This window comes from Acomys russatus, chromosome 14 (genome assembly GCF_903995435.1).
Source record: "Acomys russatus chromosome 14, mAcoRus1.1, whole genome shotgun sequence".
NCBI classification, from domain to species: Eukaryota; Metazoa; Chordata; class Mammalia; order Rodentia; family Muridae; genus Acomys; species Acomys russatus.
The window spans coordinates 48,657,608-48,671,718 of NC_067150.1; positions in this window are offsets into that span (position 1 = coordinate 48,657,608).

Below are 14,111 nucleotides of genomic sequence, written 5' to 3' on the forward strand. Positions count from 1 at the left end.
ATGTGTAGCCGCGCCAAAACTTCCCGCTCCCCCTGACCTTTGACCATATAAACCCTAAGCTCCTGGGCTTCTGGGTCGACCCCTGTCTCCTGCGTGAGATACGTGTCGACCCGGAGCTCTGCCAATAAACTGCCTCATATGTTTACAGCAAGACGGTCGTTTGTGTGTTTTTGGGTGCGCGCCATCCGGAGGCTTGAGTGAGGGTCTCCCTTCGGAAGTCTTTCATAAGCACTCTACTAATGAACTATACCCTCAGCCCAAATGTTTGCTGTTTTTGGGTTTTTGTTTTTATTTTTCCTTGAGATAGGGTTTCTCTGTGTAGTTCTGGTTATCCTGGAACTCTCAGGCTAGCCTCGAACTCACAGAGATTCTCCTCCTTCTGCAGGAATTAAAGGTGTGTACAACCACCACCTGGCCAAATTTTTGCTGTTTTGATAAGTATTTGTAAGAAAAATTTTCTCTATTCAATGTGTCTACCTATTGCTAGATGAAAAATAAGTGGACCGTTACTTTCAAAATGCTTTGTGTATTTTAATATACGTCTCAAATTTTGCTGAGTGTCTTAGTGACATTCTTATTGCTATATCAAAACACCATGACCAAGGCAACTTATGGACTTCCTTTGGGGGCCTTACAGTTTCAGAAGGGAACCATGCCCATTGTGGTGGGCAGCACGGCAGCGGGCATGGCTCTAGAGCAGCCCCGCACAGTTTGCATCTGAGCTACGAGCCCAAGGCATAGAGAGAGAGAGCTAACCGGAAAATGACCTGGGCTTTTGAAACCTCAAATCCCACCCCTAGCAACACACCTCCTTCATCAAGGCTACATTTCCCAATCCTTCTCAAATAGTTCCATCAACTAAACACTAAACACTCAAATATATGAACTTATAGAGGCCATTGAAACTACCACACTGGGTACTAAAATCATTATTTCTTGCTAGAGATTCTAAAAATTCTCTCTTATGTCCAACATTTTTGTTTTGTTCAGCTCTATGTGAACTTTGCCCAAGATTTGGTAGATTTCTTTCTTTCTTTTCTTTGTGTGTTTTGGGGGGATTGAGGGAGCAGAGTCTTACTCTGTATCCCAGGGGACTAGAACTCACTATGCAGCCCAGGCTGGCATTTCTTCTGTGGTAAAACTCTTCTTGGGGAGACATAACACACATCTACTCACCCCAGACAGAACAAAGTAGATAAAGTCCAGCTTGGTGAACCATTGAGTTTTTTAAGGGTTATTTACAAGGATATGGGTGAGGGGTACTTACAGGAGCATGGGTGAGGGGAACTTACAGGAGCATGGGTGAGGGGTACTTACAGAAGCATGGGTGAGGGGTACTTACAGAAGCATGGGTGAGGTGTACTTACAGGAGCATGGGTAAGGTGTAACTTACAGGAGCATGGGTGAGTGGTACTTACAGGAGCGTGGGTGAGGTGTATTTACAGGAGCGTGGGTGAGGGATACTTACAGGAGCATGGGTAAGGGGTACTTACAGGAGCATGGGTGAGTGGTATTTACAGAAGCAGAAATGACTCAGAGACAGCTGCATCACCACAGCCCACCCCAGCATGGCTGACAGCTCACGAAGCTGGAGCTCTGGAGCACACTGCACAGTTACTTTGCAAGTAACTCTGGTTGAGATCTCTTCCGGGCAGCGCAACTGGTTTCTGCTTCTCCCAGGGAGCTGTTCTAGTCTTAAGAGTTTTCTTCGCAGCTCAGCCTCCTTCCTCTGAGAGAGACTCTTTATTAGTTCTTACTGTGTACTCTGGCAGGGACGGGGAGGGGCCTAGTGAATCTGCTTATTTTCAGGGTCTTCCTGAAGCTATTTTGAGTTGTTTGCCTGCCTTCCTGTTTAAGGAGCTTCCTGCAGGATGGAATATTTTAATCTCAGAGGAAACTGCTGAGAAGTTGCTTTGCTTTGTGTTTTTTCTTTGTGCCTCAACACTTATCAAACTCATTTTAATTATTTACTTTTGTCTTTCCTGAATATGTTTATTGCATTTTATTTGTTTGATTTTGAGACAGGCTTTGGATACATAGTTCAAAATGACCTTGTTGATGCTCTTGTCTGTCTCCTGAGTCCTAAGATCACTGCTGCCTGTAAACTGTTGCCGCTCTGGAGGGAAGGGTGCCCTGGCAGTCAGGAGCCAAGGAACACCACAGAGTCATTACCACACAGCAAACCTCACACAGGAGATGTATTGAGAAAGACACAAGAGAGTGTCTGCCCCAGTCTGGGTGAGAAGCAGCAAGGACCTGGGCAAGACGTAGGCTTTATATAGGGTTTGTTGGGGGTGGAGTGGCGGTGGGAGGTGGAGTTTGCCCGGGTGGAGATTGAGTGCAGGTACAGTGCCGCCACATACAACTGGCTTACTTATTGTATTGTAAAAGTGGCTTTTGCTGGAAACAGTGCCAAATGTTTATGATCTGAGCTACTTGGGAGGTTGAAGAAGAAAGATTGCAAAGTCAAGACCAGTTTGGGCTACAGATCAGGACCACGTCTCAAAATAGAAATTTAAAGCCAGGTGATGGTGGTACATTCCTCAAATCCCAGCACTCAGGAGGCAGAGGCAGCTGGATCTCTGAGATTGAGGCTAGCCTGGTCTACAGAGTGAGTTCCAGGACAGCCAGGGCTACATATAAAAACTCTTGTCATGAAAAAAATCAAAATAAGATAAAATAAAACTTTAAAAGGAGCTAAAAGTACAGTTCAGTGGTAATTGCCTAGCATGAGAGGAGCTAAGTTCAACTCCAAATAACTGCAAAAAAAATTGTTTTATTAGCTGGGCGTGGTGGCGCACACCTTTAATCCCAACACTTTGGAAGGCAGAGGCAAGTGGATCTCTGTGAGCTCGAGGCCAGCCTGCTCTACAAAGTGAGTTCAGGAAAGCCAGGGCTACACAGAGAAATCCTGTCTTGAAAAACAAAACAAAAAAATTGTTCTTTTGAATTTTTATTTAGTGTGCGCACTAAAGTGCCTGTCGCACAAGCATGAAGACCTGCGTTTGGATCCCCAATATCCTTGGAAAGCTGGCACAGCGACAAATACTTGTAACCCTAACACTCAGAGTAAAAGAATCCCTGAAGCTCACTGGTTGATTCCAAGCACCCACATGTTGGCTCAGAACCAGTTCCAGGGGATCTGATACCCCTTTCCAGCCTCAGCAGGCACCAGGCACACACACAGTCCATGCAGGCAAAACACTCAAACACATAAAATAATTTTGTGAAAAGCCTCTTCTCCTCTGTCATCTGGTTTGGCTACCCTTCTGACGGAGTCAAGAAACCTCAGACAGGACGCCAAAATTCCCTTCTGAGACGATGCCTGTTCTTTTGAAAGACGGTACAATCAACAACGTCAAAGATAATAAATCACACGTGCTCACACAGGGCCAAAATAATCTACAACTTCGGGTTTTTGACGCTCCCTTCTTGTTCCCAAATATGAGCAATGCCCCTCATAAATTCACCTTACACTTTTGTTTACAAAAGGAAAATCTTTACCCTTTAAACTTTGTTGTGAATTACATACTCTGCTGTAAGAAATCTCAGGATCCTGAATAACCGTTGTAAACAGACATAGGCTCAGCTTTCCTCTGAGAAGCCCACAACCACTCAGGTATGTCTTGTCTTCTCTTGGGGGCTCCCCCCCCCAATCCATCATGCTTAAAATCTACATTGTAATCTCTTAATAAACTCCAACCCTGCTTCTTCATACTGACTTACCCTGACAGTTTGCTTGGGTGGAGATCCCTAAGGCAAAATGGAACTTTTCCATTGCTGTGGGCAACAGCATGCAGCTGTGCCCCCATCCTGCCACTATTGATAGCTACAAAAGAACTGAAAGGAAAAAGAAATACAGCCATGTCCCCAAGCCCATCCTTGGAGACATCTGAGGCTCAGGTGTAGAGAGAGAGCAAGCAGTTTGCGTAACTGGGCTGAGGAGCTGGATCAGTGGGTAAAGGGCTTACCCAGGTATAAAAGTCTGAGTCCAAATCTCCGGAACCAGGCCGTAGCTATAGTCCCGGTGCTCTAACCACCAGGGGAGGAGGGACAGGAAACGCTCGACACTTACAGCCGGCAGCAAATAACAGAGAGACGCCCATCTCAACAAGGTGAGGCTCAACACCAGAGGTTGTCCTCTGACCTTCACACACATGTTCCCAAACACACATATACACATCACACACACATATTACATACACCCTTACACATATACATACACATACACACATACACACACTTATCATACAAACATCACACACACAATACCCATATACACATCACACACACACATACACATACCCACACACATACACACATAGCACATATATAGCACATACACACACATACATCACACACATATACACACATACATACCTCACATATATACACAAAAAAATATATATAGGCACATTACACACATTATACACACATCACATACACCAATACACACTCACATACATACACACATATACGCAAACACACACACATACACACATGCACATACACTTATCACCCACATCGTACACACACAATTTAATGAAGCAGAAAGAGGAGAAGGAGATGGACAGGCAAGAGGCAGCGCAGCTGTGGTTCCATCTGTCATCGACCCATCATTGTCTTAGCTGCAGTCCCTCCCTAAGGTAGTGTGACAGGTTGTCAGACTAGGTAAAGTCTCTTTGAGGAAGACAAGTTCCCTCATTTGACTGATAACAGGCTTCAGCCTTTTCCTTTTCCCAACGTGGGGATCCTAGAGCAACTCCCAATTTCTTGGAGTCCATTGTTTCAATCCTGAATAGCATAAAGGTGAGGTCCAAGTGTCTCTTTAAAGTATTCCCGCCAGGGGTGGAGGGTTTAGCTCAGTGGCCCTGGGTTCCGTCTTCAGCTCTTAAAAAAATAAAAGTAAAGCCGGCCGTGGTGGCGCACGCCTTTAATCCCAGCACTCGGGAGGCAGAGGCAGGCGGATCGCTGTGAGTTCGAGGCCAGCCTGGTCTACAAAGTGAGTCCAGGATGGCCAAGGCTACACAGAGAAACCCTGTCTCGAAAAACCAAAAAATAAATAAATAAATAAATAAAATTAAATTAAAATTAAAAAATCATATTCCTGCCAGTGTGCTACAGGGCCTGCAAGGGAAGGAAGGATCTTGATTTCAGAAGTGACCAGCCTGCCCAGGGTACCTCCTACAAGTACAATAGCCCGAGGTTTCCACAAGCCAGAGCTTCATAATCAAGATGATCATATTTAATGAATGGAGAGTCATTAAAACTCCTAAATTAGCCGGGCCTGGTGGCGCATGCCTTTAATCCCAGCACTCGGGAGGCAGAGGCAGGTGGATTACTGTGAGTTCGAGGCCAGCCTGGTCTACAAAGTGAGTCCAGGACAGAGAAACCCTGTCCCGAAAAACCAAAAAATTAAAAACCCTAAATGAACAAACTACTTTGGAGTAGTCCTTTTGGATTTAAGTATATGACACAGAGTCCAGGCAGCTCCTCCATCACCCCTATGCTATACAGATGTGCAACCTCTGATTCATTAGTTTTTCAAACCCTGTGTTCTACACTTGGCTCTGCACCAAGGCCCAGCCCTGCCTTAACCACTTTGAGCTCAGGGAAGCAGACAGAGCAACCTGGCACAGGGAATGTGGTGATGGTCTCGGCTGGAGGTGGGTGATGCAGGCTGCCAAGTCCTGCAGGGCACCTCCTGAGGGTGTTCCGGCTGGTCGGATTCTTGTCCTAGTTTGCTTTCTGTTGCTGTGAGAAACACCATGAACAAAGGCAAAGGCAGGGAGCTGGTTTACATCATCTTACTTACACTTTCAGATCGCAGTCTAGCACTACAGATGCCAGGGCAGGAACCTGGAGCAGAAACCTGGGAAGAACATGACTTACTGCCCATCTCCCTCTGTCTCTTGCTCATCAAGCTCTCTTATATCACCCAGGAGCACAGCCAGCACAGGGGTGGCACCACCCACAGCCAGCAGATCCCTTCTATACCAGTTTCCTACACTGGCCAATTTTTTTTTTTTTTTTTTTTTTTGGTTTTTTGAAGCAGGGTTTCTCCGTGTACCCTTGACTGTCCTGGACTTGCTTTATAGACCAGGCTGGCCTTGAAATCACAGAGATCTGCCTGCTTCTGCCTCCTGAGTGCTGGGATTAACGGTGTGAGCCACAGTGCCCGGCTCCCAGATGGTTCTTGATAGTCTCTACTTGACAATAAAAACTGAGACAATTCTGAAGGAGCTATGGATGTTAGCTAAGAAAGCAACGGAAAGGTGTGTGTGTGTGTGTGTGTGTGTGTGTGTGTGTGTGAAGGTCTGGCCAAACAGCATGTCACACCCAAGAGCTCTCTGGTTTAAGACTGGACCTTTGGTAAGTGACCTCACCTCTCCCAGCTTTACTCACTGGGGAAAGTAGCTGGTAAGAATACCCACCACACAAAGTGTCAGATGAACGCCAGTCCCATGTGTGAAGAGGAAGATGGGTCACATTTCTAGTCAATGTTGTGCTATGTACAAAGGTAGAGGGGCGGCTAGCTGGAAGAGATAGAAGAGTTATGAGTGGAATACAGTGGCTGAGGAAGATAAGGTGAGCAGAAAGCCCAGAGAGACAGGGACTGGGGACCACAGAGAGACCCAAGAAGCCAGTGAGAGAAAGCATCTTCTCCTCCCATGAACTCAAAGAGAACAGCACAGGACACAAGCTTTCCTAACTCCTCTGGGTGGATCAGCAGGACCATAGCTTCCAGGACATGGGAGGCCATTGTCCACCTCTGACTCAAACTCCACTGCAGGGGCTGTGATCCAAAGAGACTTTGTTGCCCAACATTTGCAGGGAAGCCATCTTGCTGAAGAGTACACAAAAACTGAACTGCATGAGCAGCCTTGGGGATAAGAAGCTAGCTTCACTGCTGAAGGATGTCCTGGAGGAGAGTTTATGGTGTGGAGTGTGCTGGTGGAGCAGCACTGAGCAGAGCTGGAGGGTTAGAGACATGGACACGGCCCCCTAAGTTTAAGTGGTGACCTAATTAGCCTGAGAACTGACACAGGGTGAACTCCAGGCCATTCATATGGAGGAGGCACCACTAGCTTCTGGCTAGCTCTATTGTTTCTGCTCAGAAAGTTATGGGGCAGCCAGGGATTTGGGATGGTGGCAAACATATACACATACACATAAAATGTTAACTAAATATTTTTTGAAAGAAAGTAGAGCGCTTCCTGGATATAGGCACTTACTGCTAAGCCTCGGTACAGTAACTGGGACCCACCTGGTAGAAGAAAAAAACCAATTCATACAAGATGTATTCTGACTGCCACACGGACGCTGTAGGACACATACAACCCACAAATTAAAACAAAGCTTTTTCTAAAAATAATTTTTATTTTATTTTGCCTATATATATATGTATATGCACCACAAATGTGCAGTATACACAAGAGCCAGGAGAAGGCATCAGATCCCCTGGACCTGTAGTTTCTAGATGGTTGTGTGGTGCCATGTGGGGGCTGATGTCAAACTAAGGTGTGCTGCAAGAGCAGCAAGTGCTCTTAATCACTGAACCATCTTTACAGTTTTTTTAAGTGAAAAAAAATAAAAAAAAAGGTAAAGCCAGGCGTGGTGGCACACGCCTTTAATCCCAGCACTCAGGAGGCAGAGGCAGGCCGATATCTGTGAGTTCAAGGCCAGCCTGATCTACAAAGTGAATCTAGGACAGCCAAGGCTACACAGAGAACCCCTGTCTCAAAAAACAGAAACCAAACCAAAACAAAACAAAATGTATAGAAATGAGGTAGAGATAGACAGAGGAAGACACTCAATGTCACAGTCATAGTTCTATTGTTATGAAGAGACACCATGACCAAGGCATCTTTTATGAAGGAAAGCATTTAACTGGCAGCTTGCTTATAGTTTCAAAGTTTTAGTCCATTATCATCATGGTAGGGAGCATGGTGGTGTGCAGGGAGGTGCTGGAGCAGTAGCTAAGATTTCGACATCCTGATCCTTAGGCAGAGAGGCAGAGGGAGATGTGGAGGAATGCTAAACTAATGTATCAACGGACAATAAAGCGCTGTTTAGCCAATCAGCTGGGCAGAAGGACAGGAAGTGGAGGGCGGGACTTCCTGGAGGAGAGGAGAAAAATTTGAAGGTTGAAGGAGGACTGGCCCAGCGGTCATAGTGGCAAGTGTTTGCAATATATGTATGTAAAGGTTTAGAGTAGTTTGTTTAATTTATGAGTAGATTAGAATCAGTTCAGACTCTGCCTGGCGAAGTGCTGACAGCTTTAAAGTATGTTTCAGTCTCCCTGTGTCAGGTATTTGCTTTGTAGGCAGAACGGATACAAAATACTATAACAGGGAGAGAAAGACTGCCCCCCCTCCCCGGCGCCCCATGGGCTTTTGAAACCTCAAAGTTCATCCCAGTGACCACACTTCCTCCAACAAGCTCACACATACTCTAACAAGGCCACACTTCCTAATCCTTCTAATCCTTTCAAATAGAGCCACTCCCTGATGACTAAACATTCAAATATATGAGCCTATGGGGGCCATTTTTTTGTTCTGGTTTGTTTTGGTTTTTTGTTTTGGTTTGTTTTGTTTTTTGAGACAGGGTCTTTCTGTGTAGTCCTGGCTGTCCTAGACTTGCTTTGTAGACCAGGCTGGCCTCAAACTCACAGCAATCCACCTGCCTCTGCCTCCCACGTGCTGGGATTAAAGGTGTGCGCCACCACGCCCAGCTATGGGGACCATTCTTATTCAAACTGCCACACCCATCATTGGCCTCTGGCTCCAACCTGCATGAAAGGGAAAGGAGGACTCTGTCTCTCTGTCTCTCTGTCTCTGTCTCTCTGTCTGTCTGTCTCTGTCTCTGTCTCTGTCTCTCTCTCTCTCTCTCTCTCTCTCTCTCTCTCTCTCACACACACACACACACACACACACACACACACACACACACACACACACAGGAAGGAGGGAGGGGCTAACAGTACCCTTTCTTACAGATTCAGCCTTTAATCAGTGATTCCAGAAGCAGCTGTGGGCAAAGGGGAGGGACAGCTTTTGTTACTGAAAGCTAGCCTCCAACCACACCTACCCCTGTGTTAAGGAAGGGATTGATGGAGGCTTGGAAAGTCCCTAGAGAACCACTGGATGGCATGGTTGGCTGGTTGCCATAGAAACCCTCTGTGTACAGAGGCCTGAAACACTGTCCCAGCTCTGATTCAGGAACAGGGGCTGAAGGTCTTACTTGACTATGCTAGCAGTCAATGCCTTAACCAACATGCTTAGGTAATGAACCAGCACGGAACCCAAGAAGACTTAGTTGGGCCATGTATTGTGGCTCCACCTTGTAATTCCAGCACTTGGGATGCTGAAGCAGAATTGCTTTCAGATGAGGCCAGGTTGGGCTCCAGCAAGAAACCTTGCCTCCAACAACATCAAAACAAATGGAAACCAAAACAAACAGCAACAACAAGACACGAGAAAACAGAAACCCTCTGTTATGCTGAGATTACCCAGATCAAGAGACACCCCCCCCCCAAAAAAAAAAAAAAACCACCAGGACTCAATACCAATGCAATATACACAGGGTCCTGTATTACAGGCTCAGAGCTTTGGATCACAAACCTTCCTGATGGACCAGGATAGGAGAATGACACCGGAGCATTAAGGGTACTGGGTTTATAAGGAAAACTTGTAACTAGGGGTTGGGGTCACAGGGAAGTGAGGAAAACACCATAGTGGGGACCCTGAGTCTCAGGAATGTGGACCCTCAGGCAGGTTGGGTCCAGGAGGCTGAATCTCCAGGGAGGTTGTTTTATCTCAGAGGGTCATTGGGCTTTAATTGTATCTAATTGCTCAGGTGGCAGGTCTAGTACATGGCAGTGCGTGGTCTTTCCCGGAATGCAGGAAGTAGTGAAAACACCTAGAGGGCTTCTCACAGACCACAGCGTTAATTGTAGAATATACATTACCTATAGGATATGGTACTAATTTTCCCCTACACTTCCATCTTCAAGGGAGCAGGTGTCAAAGGATTTTATGGAACAATAGGTGAAAAGTGCATTCTTGCACCAGGTCAAACTCTTGTCCTCAGAGTTCAGTCTCTAGTCCTTCCTTCCTTCCTTCTTCTCTTTCTTCCTTCCTTCCTTGAAATGGGGTCTCTTTATGTCACCCTGGCTGTTCTAGAGTCTCTGTGTAGATCAGGCTGACCTTGAACACACAGGGACTTGCCTGCCAGTGCCTCTGCAGTGCTAGGATTAAAGGCATGTGCCACCTTGCCTGGCAGGTTTGCTGGATCAGAGTCTTTCTCAGATATTTTTTCTTTTGAAGGTCAAGTTAAGAGCTGGAGAGATGGCTCAGAGGTTAAGAGCACTGACTGTTCTTCCAAAGGTCCTGAGTTCAATTTCCAGAAGCCATATGGTGACTCACAACCATCTATAATGAGATCTGGTGCCCTCTTATGATGTGCAGACACGCACATGGGCAGAACACTCTATAAATAATAAATACATCTTTAAAGAAAAAAAAAGAAAGTCAAGTTAAGCCAATCTCCTACTCTTGGTGTGTGATGTAAGTCAATTTTTGTTAGACAAAGGGGAGGGGTCAGAGAAGGAAGATGCAGAAGCTACCACTCTGTTTTCATTGCCGGTCAAAGTGACCGAAAGAGAAGTTGAGCCCTTTTTCTGCCTCTGTCAAAACCCTATTCTGATGCCTTCCTTATTTATTTATAGACCTGTCAGTCACGCCATTTTGTAAAGGTCCTCCATTTTGATTGAACTGTGACAATTCCAGTAGCTACGGTGATTTGCTTTCTACAACTAAAGTAACTTGTTCTTCAAGATTCTTGCCTGCCCTGCTCCACTGACCCTGACTACCAGCCAGTCAGGAGAAATGTTATCAATCATCGAACATTCCCTAACTGGGCACTTACTGGTTACACCTAGCAACGGCCAACAGCAAACCCTAACATAAGAAACTTCTCCATCTTCCTCCCCCCCACTCCTCCCTGCTGCTCCTCTGCCTGTCTGTGTGCAGCCATGGTCCCCACCATGGTGCTGAAGAACTAAGCTTCTGAAACTGGAAGCCAGCCCCCAGTTAAAGGCCTTTTTTTCATAAGAGTTGCCTTGGTCATGCATCTCTTTACAGCAATAGAACAGTGGCGGAGACAAGTCATTCAAGATCTTAATTGGCTTTCTTTTGCTTTTCTAGAAACACTTGACAGTGTCATTCTGTAACCACTTTGGTGGGAGGGAAGGTGTTCTGAAGACATTTATACTCTTCCCTTTGGTTAGACTACAGAGATAATGGACCCCAAGAAGTTGGCATTGCCCAGGAGTCTAAGGCTGAGAGAAGAGAAAGGCTGAAGCCTGGTGCCACCCAGAGAAAGACTTGTCTGGTCCAGAAAGACACTACACAGTCCGGCTGCGTCGTCAGCCCACCTTGCTGAGCGGACTGGAGCTAAGACAGAGGTCTATCAACACAGGTGGGACTGCAACCTGACCAGGACTGCTTAGGTATGTGCACCTGCAACCTTCTGTTTAAATCTAAACCCAAGGTCGGGTCCAGAGATGACATTGGTAGAGTCACCAGACCTTTGTTTTTCTCAGTGTGGCCACATTGCTCTGCTTTTCTCCACCATGGCAAGTCTCTTTGGCTAGCCTACTAAAGATGGATGTCTCCTACCACTGGGCTCATCTCCAGCCCTAACAGACAATAAAGTCTGTGGAGGGCCACATCAGCTCAGGCTCAGCCCGTGCAAGCACCGCCACCACCCCTCCTTGCCATGAGTGGCCAGGTCTGCTTTATGGTTCTGTTACTAGGCTCAGATCCACAACTCAGTGCCTAATCTCCCCCTCTCCCAAATAAATTGAAAAACAGAAACTGCTAACAGAAAATAAATGTACTTATAGTTTGGCCAAACTAGGGAGACAGAGATCCTGATTTCTCCTCACCATGGCCCAGGCTTACAAGTTATGAACAATCAGGAGGCAAAAGCCAGATGACACATAGATTTTGCTGTGAGCCAGTTCTTTCCTGGTAAAAGATGAGTCAGGTCATCCCTCTCCTCAGCATGGAAGGGCTGCATGTTAGACTGCGGGGGTACACACCCACCTCTGAGCACCTCAGAGTCTCAGCTGTAACAGTGCTTACCTTGAAGGATGTGATGGGAGGCAGAAGCAAACAGTCTGCCACAGGCCAGCTGCCAGGGAAGCCTGAGCTCCCTTCCAGCACTTCCTCCCACTCCTCATCACACCACATCTCTGCTTCTTCCGCTGGGAGAATGGCTTTTCAATAAATTCAAGTGACATGTGAGATCCCAAGCCCAGACTTCACTATGATCTCTCCTAGGTGCAAGCACAGATCTTAGCCCTACTGTTCTTTTTTTTGGAGGGGGGGGGTTTGGTTTTTCGAGACAAGGTTTCTCTGTGTAGCCTTGGCTGTCCTGGACTCGCTTTGTAGACCAGGCTGGCCTTGAACTCACAGTGATCTGCCTGCCTCTGCCTGCTGAGTGCTGGGATTAAAGGCGTGCGCCACCACGCCCAGCTTTTTTCTTTTATTTTATTTTCTTCTTTCTTTCTTTCTTTCTTTCTTTCTTTCTTTCTTTCTTTCTTTCTTTTTGGGTTTTGGTTTTTTGAGACAGGGTTTCTCTATGTAGCCTTGGCTGTCCTGGACTCACGTTGTAGACCAGGCTGGCCTCGAACTCACAGTGATCCACCTGCCTCTGCCTCCCTAGCGCTGGGATTAAAGGCGTGCGCCACCACCACCCGGCTTTGGCCCTACTCTTAACCCACATTGCAGGCCCTGGGTGCCCTTGCCTCACCTTGTGCTCGAATGTGTCCGTGAGTTCCTGCCCACACTGGCTGCTTTAAAGTCCACCATGGCAGCTGGAAACCTCTTAGCCCTCACTTGTTTAGCCGTCCTGGGTGGAAGGCACTTTTGAATTCTCCCTCTTCTTCTAGGAATCTAGAGGGACAAAAGGGAATCTGCTGGGCCTCCAGTAGCCAGGGGCCTGCTATCTGGGCTAGCAGGTAAAAGGTCACCACCTAATCTCAGTAGATAATGAGCCACTTTGAGAACAAACCATAGTGGCAGGGGGTGGCATGCTCCCAGATCACACCTGCATCAGCTGCGAGTCTCCCAAAGGCTCAGATTTCCCACTGGACTGCTGCCTTCGCATCCACCTGCTACTAACATTCTTTTGCTACAAGACAAGCGGCAGGCAGTTCTTCCGGCCCGCTCTTTTAGGGCCTTTGCTTTACCCCAGGTGGTACCAAGTCTGACTAGATTATCGGAGACTACTCAGTCCATCACAGAGCCATCACAGCCTGCCTGGGGTCTAACTGGGGTCTAACTGCAAGGTGCTTTGCTTCGAGGCATTTGCGTTTTGGGGTTTGAGGCTTCCCTCAAAACTACAATATATTTGTGAAGGAAGCTATGGAAGGTAGTGAAGGAGCTGTTAAATCAAGACTGGAAAAGCAGGTGTCGAGCTTCGAGTTCGAGGCCAGCCTGGTCTCTACAAGTGAATCCAGGACAGCCAAGGCTATACAGAGAAACCCTGTCTTGAAAAAAAAAAAAAAAAAACAGGTGTCTAGGGGTATCCATGTACAGTGGAAGGCGTGTGCCAGCTGATACCAGGAGAATGCTAAGGTCAGGTCTCCTTTGCCATGCCGGCTGCCAGGCAGGAAGAGAAGCCTGCCCAACTGGAAGGACATGTGCTCAATTTCTCACCCGGAGACGGAGTTCTATATACCCCTTGACAATGTGGAGCTGCAGTGTGAAGGTAGTTAAATGAGATCAGGGAAACGTTTCATCACACAGACCACATACACCACCTGTATAATCTGGGGTCACACGTAACTCAGCCCTGTACACCCAGAACCACACACTGGCCAAGGGAGAATATCAAGTGTGCTTAGCAACACTTCTAAAAATTTCCTTCATTCCCTACTCATCTGCAGAAACCCTATTTTAAGCCAACTCCCTGGCTCTGAGACTACCTATGTACGGTATGCAGGCCCCCTGAGCTCTTTCGTAGTTAACATAAGAGCCTAGTCTCTTCGCTCCTTGGTTTAGTTTCTTACCCTTTACCCACTGCCAGAATTTGCCAGGACA